The following is a 16,820-nucleotide window of genomic DNA, read 5'->3' as shown; positions in this document are numbered from 1 at the left end:
GGAGGGAGGGGGATAGAGGGAGCGAGGGATGGAGGGAGGGAAGGGGATGGAGCGAGAGGGGGATGGAGAGAGGGGGATTTTAGCTGGACAGCTGTATTTGGCAACCCATGTCAGAGATATATGGGTTTTGTCAGTAACATGGTCATTGGGAGTCTGATCCAAGACATGGTTTTCATTGTTGACACGTTTTGTTCTATATAGTCCATGCAAATTCAAAAGTTTAATATACACTATTAGTGGATTCGGCTATTTCAGCCACACCCATTGCTGACAGGTGTATAAAATCGAGCACACAGTCATGCAATCTTCATAGACAAACATTGGCAGTAGAATGGCCTTAACGTAGAGTTCAGTGACTTTCAAAGTGGCACCGTCATAGGATGCCAACTTTCCAACAAGTCAGTTCGTAAAATATCTGCCCTGCTAGAGCAGCCCCGGTCAACTTTAAGTGTCGTTATTGTGAAGTGGAAATGTTTAGGAGCAACAACGGCTCAGCCGTGAAGTGGTAGGCCACACAAGCTCAAAGAATGGGATTGCCGAGTGCTGAAGCGCATATCATGTAAAAATTGTCTGTCCTCGGTTGCAACACTCACTACCGAGTTCCAAACTGACACTGGAAGCAATATCAGCACAACAACTGTTCGTTGGGAGCTTCATTAAAGGGGGTTCCATGACCAAAAAGCTGCACACAAGCCTAAGATCACCATGCGCAATGCCAAGTGTCGGCTGGAGTGGTGTAAAGCTTGACACCATTGGACTCTGGAGCAGTGGAAACGCGTTCTCTGGAGTGATGAATCACACTTCACCATCTGGCTGTCCGACAAACAAATCTGTGTTTGGCGGATGCCAGGAGAACACTACCTGTCTGAATGTATAGTGCCAACTGTAAAGTTTGGTGGGGGAATAAAGGCATGGGGCTGTTTTTCATGGTTCAGGCTAGGCCCCTTAGTTCCAGTGAAGGGAAATCTTAATGCTACAGCACACAATGACATTCTAAACGATTCTATGCTTCCAACTTTGTGGCAACAGTTTGGGGAACGCCCTTTCATGTTTCAGCATGACAATGCCCTCATGCACAAAGCGTGGTCCACACAGAAACGTTTTTTTGAGATTGGTGTGGAAGAACTTTACTGGTCTGCACAGAGCCTTGACCTCAACTCCAGGTGTGATGGAACGGCGACTTCAAGCCAGGCCTAATCGCCCAACATCAGCGCCCGACCTCACAAATGCTCTTGTGGCTGAATGGAAGTCCCCGCAGCAATGTTCCAACATCCAGTGGAAAGCCTTCCTAGAAGAGGGGGGACCAACTCCATATTAATGCCCATGGTTTTGGAATGAGATGTTCGACGAGCAGGTGTACAGCACCTTTGGACATGTAGTGTATGATAAGCAATTTGTGTTGCCTAGTTAGAAATGTTTGTCCATGATGGAAATAGACAGATTCATAAAGTGCTAGTAGGGACATAAGATTCAGAAGGAGACCCCCAAAATCATGACCAATAATGTCTCTGTCACTAAATTTAACAGTCAAGAAGATGACCAATGCTTCTGGATTCCTTATGTTTAGGAGCAACAACGGCTCAACCGTGAAGTGGTAGGCCACACAAGCTCAAAGAACGGGACTGCCGAGTCCTTATTAAGTCTTGATAGAATGATTGTATGTCAGGCAGCGATGTCAAGGTCATTCACATCCGTTTTTATTTATACTGGGTTTTCTACAAAGTCAATTTCTCACAGAATCCATGACAAAATCTCCAGGCCTGAAACGCTTCATAAGTAAGCCCACTTGACACTTGATATGTAAAGCAATACATCTTAGAAACAAATAATGAATGTGATATGGGAGTCAGTGTGTGTGGCTAAACAGTGGACTGTTTGTGAAGATGTTCCAGAAGCAATAACCCATATTCCAGAATCAACAAACCCATTTGGCATTCCCATATCCCTTGAAAGGGGAAAGCTCATAACAATCATCCCGGCCGTGCAGCATCAGAAGGGAATTGGATCTGCGTCAAGGCAACCCTCTCTCCTCAGATCTCATCAAGGGTGCACAGAAGTCACCCCTCTCCCACGGAAATTGCTACGAACAGAGAGACATCGTCTGCATCATCGAGGTACGGATCCAAAATGGCATTGCCCCTCGCGAGGAGTGCGCCTCCCCGGTTCCTGCTATAAATCCTTAAAGAGAGCCCAACTCCAATATCTGGCAACAGCATCAATATTAATGTGGGAGAAAGTTCTTCCAAAGCCGGTTTAGCCACAGAACATTAATATTGATGGTGTTGTGCAGCATCCTCGCTGCTCAGTCGGAACTCTAAAATGGTAATGGAAACAGGGCTGGGGTTATAGGCCAATCTCACTGCTGAATATGGACATGGAGAGCATTGAGATTGAGGTAGAAAGGGACAAAGGTACATGCCAATCACCAGGTCTTCTCCAACATCTTCACCATCACAATACGTGTCTGTCGACGGTTTGTTTAGTCACTGTTCCTTGTGGCCCCCAGGAAGAGGAGCTGCTGCTTCTGCAAAAAGCTGACTTGGATCCAAATAAACAAATACATTTCAATTATTTTCATTCGACCATTCTATCATAAGGAGAAGGACTATTGTTCTTATGTTTTCTTTCAGTATTGCCATGCAAAAGTTGTATTTTCCATACCTGATTGAGATATCTGAAAAAGTAATACCCTATTGCTGTTCATTGCAGAGAAAGGTCACGTGAGAGTTTCAAAACCGGACCAGAGTGAAAAGTGTTGTGAGTTCATTGATAAATTACTACCGCATCAAACGTTCTGAGTGTGTGTCGTCTTCATTTTACTCAATGGTACTCTGGTCTCAGTCATGCAGATTTTCGCTGCCAACATTATACCCGGCAGACACACTGACATTATGTGGTTCATTTGCGTAGGTTTTCTATTGTGTTCTCCTGCGACGAGCCACGTACTCCTGGCATTTCATTACCGTTTCCATTGGCACAAATGATATCATGGCTGTGCCATTGCAGTCTCTTCTGTTGGAGCACAGATATGATTACACTGGGGCTGTTTCTGGGTCAGTAAGTTAAATATTTCAGATGATTTATTTTTAGCCCGTCTGTTTCCACTTTTTGTACGTTCCCCTCGTGTGTTCACTAGTGCATCTCTCTATCTCTTGTTCCCTCTCTCTCTCTTTCTATCATTCCCTCTCTTTCCTTGTCTCTTGTTCCCTGTCTCTTTCCATTACTCTCTCACTTGCTCTCTCCCTCTCTCGGTCTCTCTCCCTCTCTATCTTTCTTTCTCTCTTTTTCAGTTTTTATTTTTTGCTTCCTCCGTCTTTCCCTCTCAACTCTCTTTCCCTCTGTTTCTCTCTCATTCACTGCCATGTCTGCAGGCTCCATTTGACCCACTAAGTCATCTTCACATGGCCCAGAGGCATATCAATCGCGCATTGTGTGCAGAAGGGTCCCTCTGTAATTGGTTGTGAACTGAGCGTAAACATCCAACCACAGAAGACCCACAGAGGTTGTGACATTGAAGCCTTGGCTGCTGGGGTCAATGCGAACCATCATCCACTATGCCCCTATCAGATCCATTTCAGGATTGGTCTTTGGAGTGAATAGTGCCAGTCAGTCCGTTTCGGTTCGCAGATCAACATTGTTTTTTATGTTTGGAGCGAACACTTTATACCATATAGATTTTGTAACCACTCTTTGTGGAAAGGAAACATTCCATTCTATTGTACAGTAGACTAATTATGGTCCTCTGGTTCCATTGTCCTCAAACCAGTGGCCATAGATCAGGAATATTAGATCACATGCATGTTGCATTGAGCGCACAGGATGCAGAGAGGGCGGGGTCATTGTTGCGGAGATGAGCGGCCATTGGACTGAAAACATGGTGCAAGTTTTCCCAGAAACATAAACAATTACAATGGGCCCAGGAGTACATGTCCCATGCTGTATTTTGACCCATGCCACATATGTGGGATCAATGGAGAGCTCTGTGGTTTTTGCCCTCAGATGGTCTGTGCATTGCAATCCATACATTCATCTTCTTTGTTTCCATGTAACCCTACAGAATGTATTACTGAAGTTGAGGACAGATTTGAAATAGTTTAAAATCAGATATGTAACATTTGATGTCCTTATGGATCATTATGTTATGTTAATAAAGACAACGCACTGCCATTTAAATAAAAGTTATAGAGACGCCAGATCAGGACAGGTAGTAAAACAAGCATATCCATTTCCAGAATTGTGACTTGTCATACTTTATGTGAAAAATCAGATGATACAAGAGCTGGGCGAGGGCCAAGTCGCCAGCGAGCATGTAGCCTAGCTGTTCCAGCCGAAGCCACAGTGTTCCATTGTGTCTCTGCCAAGCTCTAACAGAGGCCCCATCCAACTTCTCACCTGCAGCATTGTCCACCGGGCAGCTCACTGTAGAGTAATTGGGAACAGGGATTCCAGGACGAGCTTTCTTTTTGTTCCTGTTGTGGGAATCACTGACCCGGATGTGTGAGGTCACCGCCGTGCTAATTGGTGCTGGGTGATGCAGCTGTATGTTCCTGAGTACTTCATCGAGTGTGATTAAAGAGTGAGACTTTTGGGCACGCGTGTGTGTGTGTGTGTATGTTGGTGTGCACGTGTGTGTTGGTGAAATTAGTCTTTTATGAGTGTATGAATTCTCCACAGGGGTCAGAATGAAAGAAATTCCATCAATGCTGTAAATTATGTGTTATTTGGCTTGGACACTGAACACACACACACACACGCACACACACACACACACGCACACACAAGCACACACACACACACACACACACACACACACACACACACACACACACACACACACACACACACACACACACACACACACACACACACACACACACACACACACACACACACATAAACTCAAAGTGAGAAAGTTAGAAAGTGAGTGTGAGAGTCACCCTCGAATAACCAGTATGGACCCTGTTCCGGTATTTGTGAGGAACGATAACAAAGCAACCACCACTGGTCTATCAAAGGGAATTGCGTATGTGTATCAATGACCTACCAGTTGCCTGGAGGGGAAACCCCATCTAAGGTCATGACTCATGACAGGGATGTTGACAGCGGTTCCCTCTCCACCACCTGTCAGCCTCCCCTGCACTGGTGTCTGTGTGGCCAACGCCCAGCCAGGTCTCCATGGCAGCTGTCGATAGGCATGTTACCCGGAGATACCAACACCTGTCATTACCTCAGGGACAGCCAGACTCCCAGCTGTTGTTTTTATAAAGTCCAGAAAATGTCCATGTTTCCATGAAGGCTCAAATGTCTGCTGGTTGATATTTATTCCTTTGTATTTCATTAATGGTGAGAGTCATTGGTTTGAGAGGTCTCATTCAGTATTGAAACAATGAGGACAAAAACTTAAACAGTGCTGGTCAATAGACTGTAAATCTTGTCTTGGTTTTAGAACTTAATTCAGGATTAGATGTGGACGTTCTGATACGCAATCATACTGTAGATTTTTTATATCACATCCACATAATTTTAATTATACACTCGCAAACACGCTTCCCAACATGATAGACCTCATGAACCAATGTTCAAACCTCCTCAGTACCCAATAAAGACCTCAGTGTCCCTGTACGGAGACAGAACAACAAAGCGGGGGCCCCGACCCACCCCTCCAGGGGTCACACAGTCACTTTTTCACTCACAGTGTGTGATATCACAAGTAAACCTAAAGTGTTCTGTGAGGACTCTCAATGTGATGCCTGCTGGCCTGGACAACAACAAGGGTAAGACATGCTTCCGTGACCTATGTCTGACATAACTTACTGACCTGAGATGACACTCATATCCATCTTACAGTTAGTAAACAACAGAGGATCAACTGGAAATCCTCTTACCTCCTGTCACTCCAAAAATCACTTGTGTGCGTTTTGTCTTTCAAACCGTTGATCACCTATGTCTTTATCATTTACACAGACCTATGTCTTTATCATTTACACAGACCTATGTCTTTATCATTTACACAGACCTATGTCTTTATCATTTACACAGACCTATGTCTTTATCATTTACACAGACCTACGTCTTTATCATTTACACAGACCTATGTCTTTGTCATTTACACAGACCTATGTCTTTATCATTTACACAGACCTATGTCTTTATCATTTACACAGACCTATGTTTTTATCATTTACACAGACCTATGTCTTTATCATTTACACAGACCTATGTCTTTGTCATTTACACAGACCTATGTCTTTATCATTTACACAGACCTATGTCTTTATCATTTACACAGACCTATGTCTTTATCATTTACACAGACCTATGTTTTTATCATTTACACAGACCTATGTCTTTATCATTTACACAGACCTATGTCTTTGTCATTTACACAGACCTATGTCTTTATCATTTACACAGACCTATGTCTTTATCATTTACACAGACCTATGTCTTTATCATTTACACAGACCTATGTCTTTATCATTTACACAGACCTATGTCTTTATCATTTACACAGACCTATGTCTTTATCATTTACACAGACCTACGTCTTTATCATTTACACAGACCTATGTCTTTATCATTTACACAGACCTATGTCTTTATCATTTACACAGACCTATGTCTTTATCATTTACACAGACCTATGTCTTTATCATTTACACAGACCTATGTCTTTGTCATTTACACAGACCTATGTCTTTGTCATTTACACAGACCTATGTCTTTATCATTTACACAGACCTATGTCTTTATCATTTACACAGACCTATGTCTTTATCATTTACACAGACCTGTGTCTTTATCATTTACACAGACCTGTGTCTTTATCATTTACACAGACCTATGTCTTTATCATTTACACAGACCTATGTTTTTATCATTTACACAGACCTATGTCTTTATCATTTTGACATATGCATGTTCTGCAAAGAGGTTCAAGATCATTTTTATTATATAAAATAAAGAGGTCACACTTTAAAATGAATAAGCCCTACACCAGATACAGCCAGTGGAATGACCTAGGTGTCGTTACCCTGTAATAGGTTATCCAATTATGCAGTGCCTCATCCATTACACATGTAGTGTAAGGAGGTTGACACAACAACTACAGTTTAATTGGGATCCACTTAAGTGGCTAAAAAACGTTAGAAGAAAAAAGACAGAACATAACACCACTAAAAGAGGAAATGATTGTGTGATGATTGTCCCTGGGGTACGCCCATTTGTACAAGTACACCAAGCCTCTGTCATTTTCCTTCCCACATCCATCCTCTGGGATATGAATAAATTATCAGAGGAAACGTAGGAAATGTCTTTATTTCATCCACCCGTTCAATTAAATACTCAGCTATTCTCAAACAATGGGATATTGCAAGTTCTACAAGAAGCTTGACTGTGTCCAAGCCAGAGTCAATTCCATATGGGGACAATATTGCTTACCTTTACAGAGCAAATGCTAATTCACAAAAATCAATTTACACTAGTATTTAGGAATTTTTTGGGCAATGAATAATATATATGTTGATAATTAATTTAAATTACGACATAAATGGTTGCATAATATATTGTTGGGTATTTCAGGATAGACAATCTGTTGTAGACAAAATAGATTTGGAATATTGTATATTTGCTGCAAGCATCTGTGACAATAACTCAACGCACTGTACATACCACGCAAACTGTAATCCTATGAGGCTGTGGCCTTGTCAAAACATTCAACAACAGACCGAATTTCCAACACAGTGCATCCTGGTGGCGTTTAGATTCAAGGTCGCCATAATGTGACTGAATCAAAATAAACAAAAGGAAAAGTCACATTTAGGGGGGGAAGGGGCGGGCTTCGTGATGGGGGGTCCAGTACATGGAACTCTTGTGCTTTTGTGTCTGACATGTTGACAGTGCACCGCCAGACCAGACAAGGGGGGTTGGGGGGGGTTTGTGATCCGAAATCCTCCTGTTTATACCGTCCTTCCTCACCCCGAAGCTCCCTCTTGCCCCACTTCGTACAGTGGGGATTTCCATTGGGATCTCATGGTAACACCAAATACCCCTCAGAAAAGTCAGATGACATGAAAAACAGCGCCCCTTCTGCAACCTTTAACTGTTTTCCCGTGCATCTCTCTCGGTCTCCATCTCTCTCTTTCCCCTCCCCTGACATTTGGAGATGAATGCCAAACCGGGACAGGGTTGGTATGCTCTGTGCTGACCTGTCCATGACCCTGCGGTGCATTCTGCCATGTCCCCATGGGCGTGTCACAGTGGGATGGTTAAAGGGCTAGCTGCCGCGAATGTGTCTGGTAAAGTGTTAGCTGTTGTTAGCGTGCACAAGTGTATGTGCGTGCTTGCGTGTGTGTGTGACACACAAACGCTGTGCGTGATGCTTTTGCATGTCTGCTTGTACACGCACACCTCTGCGGGCCAGAGGGCATGTGCCTGTGAAAATGGCATGCAGGGTCGACCTGTGTGTCAGGGATCGAAAGTGTGCATGTGAGTGTGTCATTATTACATTGCTGTGTGTGTGCGTGCGCACGCGTGCGTGAATGGGGATGTGTCTGTGCGTATGTTTGCACACCCAGTACCGGATGAATGAGGATTATGCGTGTATGACGTACCAATGTGTGTGTGTCCCAGCGGTGGCTGCCCTCGCTTGTAGCTCCCAGGGAGATCCGTGACGGATGCTCCTCAAGTTGAGGGTTCATCCTCAGTTCAGTGACAGGTTCAACTGGCGGTCAGCAAGCTGCTACCAGGGCACTCTCTCGCTTGCTCGCCCCCCCCCTCTCTGTTTTTCTCATTCTCCCTCTCCTTTCTCCGCCTCTTTTTTTGACTGCGTTAAGCAATCAGACAGCACTCTCTCCAAAGGAGTGTATTAAAAAAGAGTGTTATTTTTACTGCCGTAGCCAACACAACAGCCTTATTGTTCCCTCTATGCATGCTCGATCGAGGGAGATATACGCTGTGCGTTTGGCTAAGTGTTTAAGTGCATGTGTGTCTGTGTGTAAATGTTTTTGCCTGTTTACCGTTTAACTATACCCAAAGTAAAGTGGTTGTAGTTGAGATTGTATCCAATTGAACATAATTTGTGTTGTGGTACATTGTGGTCTGCCATATGAAAGCATTTATTTCACGAGGGAGAATGTGATGAGGTTGTACAGTACGTGTGTATGACCTGACATGCTGTGATCTGGTTAAATCCATATGTCGGCAAACATGGTTGCAAAATTTGATCAGAAACCCGTTGTCTTTCACTATGGGTAAAATGTGTGACCTATTTGGGAGTTGATAAAAAAAGGCGATGTGTTGATAAGGTTAACCATGTGTTGATCTGTGGGAAGTTCCAGAGAGTTCAGGACCACTGTGACACAACAACCCAGGGAAAAACAAGCCCAAAGCCCACATAGGCTAAACCAGACTACTATAATACAGTGTGTCCTCTACAGTCAGTGGCTGAACATATGCCAGTCGTTGCCATTACGAATGCCGATGTGCTCACATTATTGTCATTCCCTTGTCGCATTGCTCATTGTGGTCAAAGATCATTGTTTCATATACATGGCTATTTGCATTTGAAATGGAGTTTGAAGATATTTTGCTATGACGGCAAGTGCATAAAATACATGGTGCTAGTAACATACTATTAAGTCTTCGCTTAAGTCTATCTTAAATTGATCAGGAGAATAATACAAAGTGTAACACCAATAACAGTAATGCAGCCCATAATGATACATTAACAAGCAGTAGCGGCACTAGAACTAGCACACTGTAATGATGTATTGCTAGCTTGGTAGTTGTAGTGTTTGACAGTTGCAGTCCATATTAATATATTTGAATTATTCTAGTCTTTGAATACATTTGTGTCACATTTGTACATTGTAGCAGCAACACCAGTAGCAGCATTAAAACTAGCAAGCTAGCAGGATTAGCTGCTAATGCTAGCTCGTCAGTTGTAGACTTTGATCTCCCTCCTCTGGTCTGCTATGGATGTAGCACAGCTTGTTAAACCAGCCCATTGGCCAGGTTCCAACAGGAGTAGAGCCAGATTGGAGGGGTGAATGGCAGAACAAAATAATGACTAGTTAATTCAGCCATAACGGGTCCCAAGCATCATAGCAAAGCAAATTGGCTTTGTTAGAACAATGTTGGACTGACAATAGATAATATATTTGTTTCGTAGAGCATAGCTCTATGTCTACAAGACAGTTCCTACTTGATATGCAACACAGAAGACAAGGCTCAGCAGAGGTGTCTGAAGTGATGAAACCGCCCTATCTGAATACCAGGTTTGCTAGCGCTGCTGTTTAGTCCACCTCAATATTGTATTGCTGAGTTTCATTTTGCAGGAGAAATCGAAGCTGCCCGTTCTTTTTGGAAGCCACCCGACCTTTGTCAAACCAGCGAATTAGCTAGAAGCGAATCAGCTGCGCTGGCCCATTTTCCTGACTGTCCTATTAACTGAGTGAAGCAAGGCATGGGTTACACTTAAGTAACCTTATCTTGTAATTGGGTTCAAGGTTAAGTGACCCTGGAGCAGGGAGGTCCGGGGCTAAGGTCGCTGTGTCAGGCAGAAGGGGCTGCATTTAATCACAAATGGGAGAGGAAATCAAGGTCCAGGCTTAAGCTGTCTGGGTAGGCCGGGACCACAGTCAAACGGGGGGGGGGGGGGGGGGGGGGGGGGGGTCGAAGGGCCGGTTGCTAGGCAACTCATATTCAAGCCAAGGTCTTCAAAACTTTTAACCTTAGCTCAAATCAATATGGACAGCAATTCGGCTAATATTCATCTCGCAGATGGGAAAATTAGGCGAGAGTTGAGCCAGAGGAGCGCTGTTGGCATTGTAACAGCCCTGTAAGGGCTCCACTAATTTAATGTATGCAGAGGGAGAAAAAGAGTGAAAGAACGACAGAAAGATGAATGAATAATGGTTGTGACAGCTTTTCAGTGGAGTGGCTCCATGTCTCTCTCTATCTCCATCTATCAATCTCCCTCTCTCCCTCCCTCCACTAGTCCTCTCTCTCTCCCCCCTCTTTCCCTCCCTCTCTCTATCCCTTCATCCCTCTGTATCTCATAGCCAGTGGGAGATGGATGACCAGGAGTGGAAGGGTTCAGCTAGCGTGACCCATAGACCTGTCCATTGCCAAGGGCGAGGAAATAGCCCAGATTAAAGAGCTTGTAAATAATGGCCCATAAACATCTGCCTCTTAGGACCCTCCATCCATCTCTGTATCCATCTGCTACTACCTCTTTTGATTTCCTCATTGTGCTGCCTTCACGAGCAAATGCAATCCCCAGTACAAAGTTATTCCCATTCCAAGACAAACAAGCGTGTGCTTGACCCCCGGTCGACGGCCGTGTACAGTTCAGAACTCAAACGTTCACAGACACCGCATCTGGTCCAAGGACAACAATGGAGCACATTTAGCTTGGATATGTCTACGGTTTACCGTGAACCTTCCATAATAGCCCTGTTTTGATAAGATGCAAGTGACTGTCCTATCCTCCCTTTTCCAGGCTGCTCCCTGGCTCCCTCTCAGTAGTAACCTTCATTAGCCACCCCTCCCTAATTAGTGATTAGGCCTCATTAATGGTGAGCTGCTGACATCTGCTCGGGGTTCTGGCCACTTGCACTCCCCTCTCCTCCCACGGTGACGCAATTCAGAGCAGCGTGAACACACCAAACGACCCCTGGTACCAGAGCTGGCCACCTCATTTGTGGCGAAACTGCTGGTGGTGAATTAAGGTAAACAAAAGGGCAATCATGGATAGACTGACACTGAGCAACACTCGCCAACAAGTTGCTTGTACAGTCATGTGCTGTATTGGCCTTGGTTTAGTTTAAGATTGCAGAATGTTTGATGTTTCTTGATCGATGTTTTTGGGATATGTAGCACCATCTTGTTTTATTTAATCTTTCTTTAACCAGGAATACACCCACTGAGTCACAGCTTTGCAAGGGAGATCTAGCCAAGAAAGCAGCAGCAGTCAATACAACATTACAACATTTAAAACATGCAATACAAACAGCACATTCATTAAGAGATGATCCGGCCTACAGGAAACATTTACAGAGTTTTAAACTCACTAAGGGGCACTAGTACATATAGGTGAAGCGCACTTTGCAGACTGTTCCATTCCTCCCGTGCACAATAGGAAAAGGCTGGGGACTTTTAGTATCAACCACCTAGCAGAAAGCATCTGATAGGAGAGCAGGGTACCAATATAGAGGGGGAGTTTACCCAGAAACATTTTGTAGATGAACACATAAAAATGTAGCTGTCCGCGCATGTAAAGTGAGGTCCAGCCCACCATTTCATACAAGGTGGGTGAGCGACTTGGCATTGGTAAGAGTCCAGTCCCGTCACGGAGTACAAAAAAAAAAGGAATACAATGTCCTCTTTTTAACAGCTTTTCAATTAGCCCTAATTGGAAGAGGGCGTGGTTACACAATTGATTGGACACACCTAGTAACGTGAATGTGTATAGTATTGCTTACTAGGTTTGTCCAATCAATTGTGTAACCACGCCCTCTTCCAATTAGGGCTAATTGAAAAGCTGTTAAAAAGAGGACATTGTATTCCTGTTTTTGTACTCCCTGATGAAGGCCATGCAGCCGAAACGTGTTGGTTTTAAAAAACTTTGTTTCTATTGAACATGCCATACTAATAAAGGCATTTTAATCAATTATATGAAGAGTGTCTTGGTCCTCCTTTCTTTTTGATGACCAATTTACCCCTTTTAGCAAAGAGCACCTTCTATGTACCAAAATGTACTATTGTGTACCTTAGTAGCACTTCCCTTCCTCCTCTTTCTACTAAAAATATACTGTTTAACCCACTTCATATGTATATACTAAGGATGCACAATATATCGGTGAACATATCGGAATCGGACGATATTAGCTAAAAATGCCAACGTCGGTATCGGCTTGAGGTCTAGTTTAACACTGATGTGCAAAACCGATGTTAAAGCTGACGTGTAATATTTTGCGCTACACGTGCAACACAGCATTCCTAACCTAGCCCACAATGTCTGTTGTGTGTATCGAGCAGTCAACAAGTCAAGCAGTCATTTGAAAGAATAAGAAAATGTCAGTGAGACAACACAAACGGTAAAATCCATTAACGCCAAGATAATGGAATTCATTGCCCTTGACAATCAACCGTTCTATGTCGTGGGTGATGTTGGCTTTCGCCGACTGGTCGAGCACCGGTACACACGTTGCCCTACCAGAGTTACACAGTAATAACGTCACTGCTATTAGCTTCATGACATAATATGGAACGCCGTTTGGGTCTTTGCGTGTCAAAAAAGATACGTCAAATAACACTATTTGACGTGTTAAATAAGCTTTTGATTTGACACGTCAAATAACAGTTCTATTGTAGAATGTTGTGTGTTCTGAATTTGCACATGCAAGCCAAGCGCCCCCACTACTATCAGTAGCACTGTCAAAGCTGTACAAAAAAAGTCTGTAAACAAGCAAACACCGGCCACGAACGATGTGTTTACAATAGCGCGTTGGTAATAAAGCATTATTTGTTCGACCGCAACTTCTGGGGTAGCTAGCTACCTTTAGCTTGGTACCTAGCTAGCACCAATACAACCAGCCTGAAAACAATGACCTGTAAAAACTGCAGTTATTTTCATTATTCTTAGCAAAGATTTAGGAATCCTTGTGAGTAAGTATTAGCTAAGTAGCCACTTGTTGTTCGCCTATTGAAATTGAACTTCAGTTCATGAAAATAAATAGCTAGCCAGCTACTTAACCCTGTTGCCCAAAGCTAATGTTATAAGCATCCAGCTAGCTTCATCTGACTAGGGAAGCTCGACCGGACTGGGTTATGTGTTGTGATGCTAGCCACAGTAAGGATTAGGCACAATAGTGGAATTTGCAGTTTGCCTTCAAAATAAAAGTACCTCTTTGAAAGTGATGCAGAAGGTTATAATTGGTGGAATCAGACTATATACTGTTACACATAGTTGGAATGTGAAGCAATGAAATGGGGTATCAGTCTACTCAATACCCAATATTTTTTTCTCCCAATGTCCTCCTTAGAGTTAGACTCCAAAACATCCACGCAGTAATTATTTTCCTCTGGAATAGTGTTCAATCCACATAGGTTGACAATAAATGTGGCTTAATTCACAGTTGTTTCAGAGTCCCGCAATAAGAGCTAATGTTCTCTGGGTGTCACTGAGTAGACCGATACCCCATGTCATTGATCCACAATCTATAGGTAAGGTTGTACAGTGAAATAAGTATGCCCCCAATGCAATTCTAAAGTATAATACATATAGTGTGATTTCAACAGATTTGTCAAATTAACTCATTGTTTTGTTGATTTTCCATAACAACATTCTACCTGGAACTAAAATGTTATTCAAAGAGTTCTCCTATGGGGACAGCAGAAGAACCCTTTTAGGTTCTAGGTAGCACCTTTTTTTCTAAGAGTGTATATGGGATAGTAGTACAGTATTCAAACTAGATTTGAACCTTCACCTTCTTCATAAAATCATATACACTGTCATAAATGCTCATTAAAAGAGTCAGATCATCAAAGTAATGTATAACGCCAGTGATACAGGCTAGGAGTAGAGAAGTGTTTGTGGGTAATAATGTGAATGAGGCCAGTCATTTTTCAGGCAGGTGATGTAACTAAAGCATTCTAAACCCAAAGAGCTGGGAGGGAGGGACACCGCCCTTTACTCTTTAGATGAGCCCTCTAACCTGCTGGCTCAAGCTCAAACTGTCAACATGAATGATTCTCCATCTTATTGCCAGATCTCACTCAAGGTGAGGTCTCCCATGCTGCACTGTACCGAGACATTTAGCATTCAAGCCTCTATAAAACAATCTATATCTCCTTAGAATGCCCTCCCCATTTTTCACAGTTGTAAACTCCCCCCTTTTATCTTCTGGACCATCTATCTCTCCTCTCGCCCCTCACCCCAACTTGGATTTATTAGCTGCCATCTTTGGCCTGGAGAATGACCCCCACCTTAAACACATTTCAATGGAGCCAACACATTTATTTGGCAGATAAATCACTGCTTACCAAATGCTCGCAGCGCAGAGAAGGTCAAAGTCATGGAAGGGATAAAAAGGAAATTACAGAGATAGTGAGTTCAGATGAGAGGTGCCAACACCAATGTAGCATGTAATGCACATCTCCCTGTGGGTGGTGGTGGCAAACTGGACCCGATCCCCTTCACTTTTAGCTTGTCCTCTGTACATGAAACAGACTGAATAACTTATTCAAAGAAAAATCGATTCAAAGTTTATTGGTCGCGTACAGTTTAGCAGGTGTTATAGCTGGTGCAGTGAAATGCTTATGTTACAAGTGCCTAACAATGCAGTAAAATGTCAAACAATTAAAATGTAAGGAAATAAAATACAAAAAAGGACAAGAAATCTGGGACATATCTGATTAACAACCCAAATAGAATATATGTATAGCAGGGGATATATTAGAGTAAGCTCTGTCAAGAATCCAGTGTATTCTGTAAATACATATATTGTGTGTATAATCAGTGTAACTAAAATACAATGTACAGTAGTAGAAATATTATGATGAGCTACATTGGGGATAAAGTATTTAAATACACAGTGTGAAACGGGAAGTGACCAGTGGTTCAATGTCTCTAACATGGGACAGCAGCATTGGCTGTGTGTGTATGAGTGTGTATATGTGTGTATGTGCATGTGCATGTGCATGTGTTTGTGAGTATGAGGTGTGTGTGTGTGTGTGTGTGTGTGTGTGTGTGTGTGTGTGTGTGTGTGTGTGTGTGTGTGTGTGTGTGTGTGTGTGTGTGTGTGTTTTGTGTGAGTGAGTGTGCATCACCCGGTAGACGGCTAGTGATGGCTGTTCAACAGTCTATTCAGCACTGTTCAAAAGAGCAGGGACAAAGAACTATGACATGACCTGACCAACAATTGTGTTACGTTACAGCCTCATTCTAAATTAGATTCAATTATTTTTTCTCCTCATCAATCTACCCCATAATGATAAAGCAAAAACAGGTTTTAAGAAATAAAAAACTGAAATATCGGTTTCTGAAGCAGGTTTTCATCAAGGACCTCTCTGTACTTTGCTCTGTTCATCTTTGTCTTGATCCTGACTAGTGTTCCGCTGAAAAACATCCCCACAGCATGATGCTGCCACCACCACTATGCTTCGCCGTAGGGATGTCATTGGCCAGGTGATGAGCGGCGCCTGGTTTCCTTAAACGTGACGCTTGGCATTCAGGACAAATAGTTCAATATTGGATTCACCAGACCAGAGAATCTTGTTTCTTATGGTCTGAGAGTCCTTTAGATGCCATTTGGCAAACTCCAAGCGGGCTGTCATGTGCCTTTTACTGAAGAGTGGCTTCCGTCTGGCCACTCTACCATAAAGGCCAGATTGGTGGTTCCAAACTTCTTCCATTTAAGAATGATGGACGACACTGTGTATGGGGACATTCTGCAGATTTATTTTTTGGTACCCTTCCCCAGATCTGTGTCTCAACACAATCCTGTCTAGGAGCTCTACGGGCAATGACTTCGACCTCATGGCTTGGTTTTTGCTCTGACATGCATTGTCAACTGTGGGTCCTTATGTAGACAGGTATGTGCCTTTCGGTTTTTCTAATGACTGCCTTGCCTGTTTCACCAACTACTTTGCAGACAGAGTTCAGTGTGTCAAATCGGAGGGGATGTTGTCCAGTCCTCTGGCAGTCTCTATGGGGGTGCCACAGGGTTCAATTCTTGGGCCGACTCTTTTCTCTGTGTATATCAATGATGTTGCTCTTGCTGCGGGCGATTCCCTGATCCACCTCTATGCAGACG

This window comes from Oncorhynchus clarkii, chromosome 3 (genome assembly GCF_045791955.1).
Source record: "Oncorhynchus clarkii lewisi isolate Uvic-CL-2024 chromosome 3, UVic_Ocla_1.0, whole genome shotgun sequence".
Classification (NCBI taxonomy): Eukaryota; Metazoa; Chordata; class Actinopteri; order Salmoniformes; family Salmonidae; genus Oncorhynchus; species Oncorhynchus clarkii.
Note: the sequence above shows the minus strand (reverse complement) of the source record.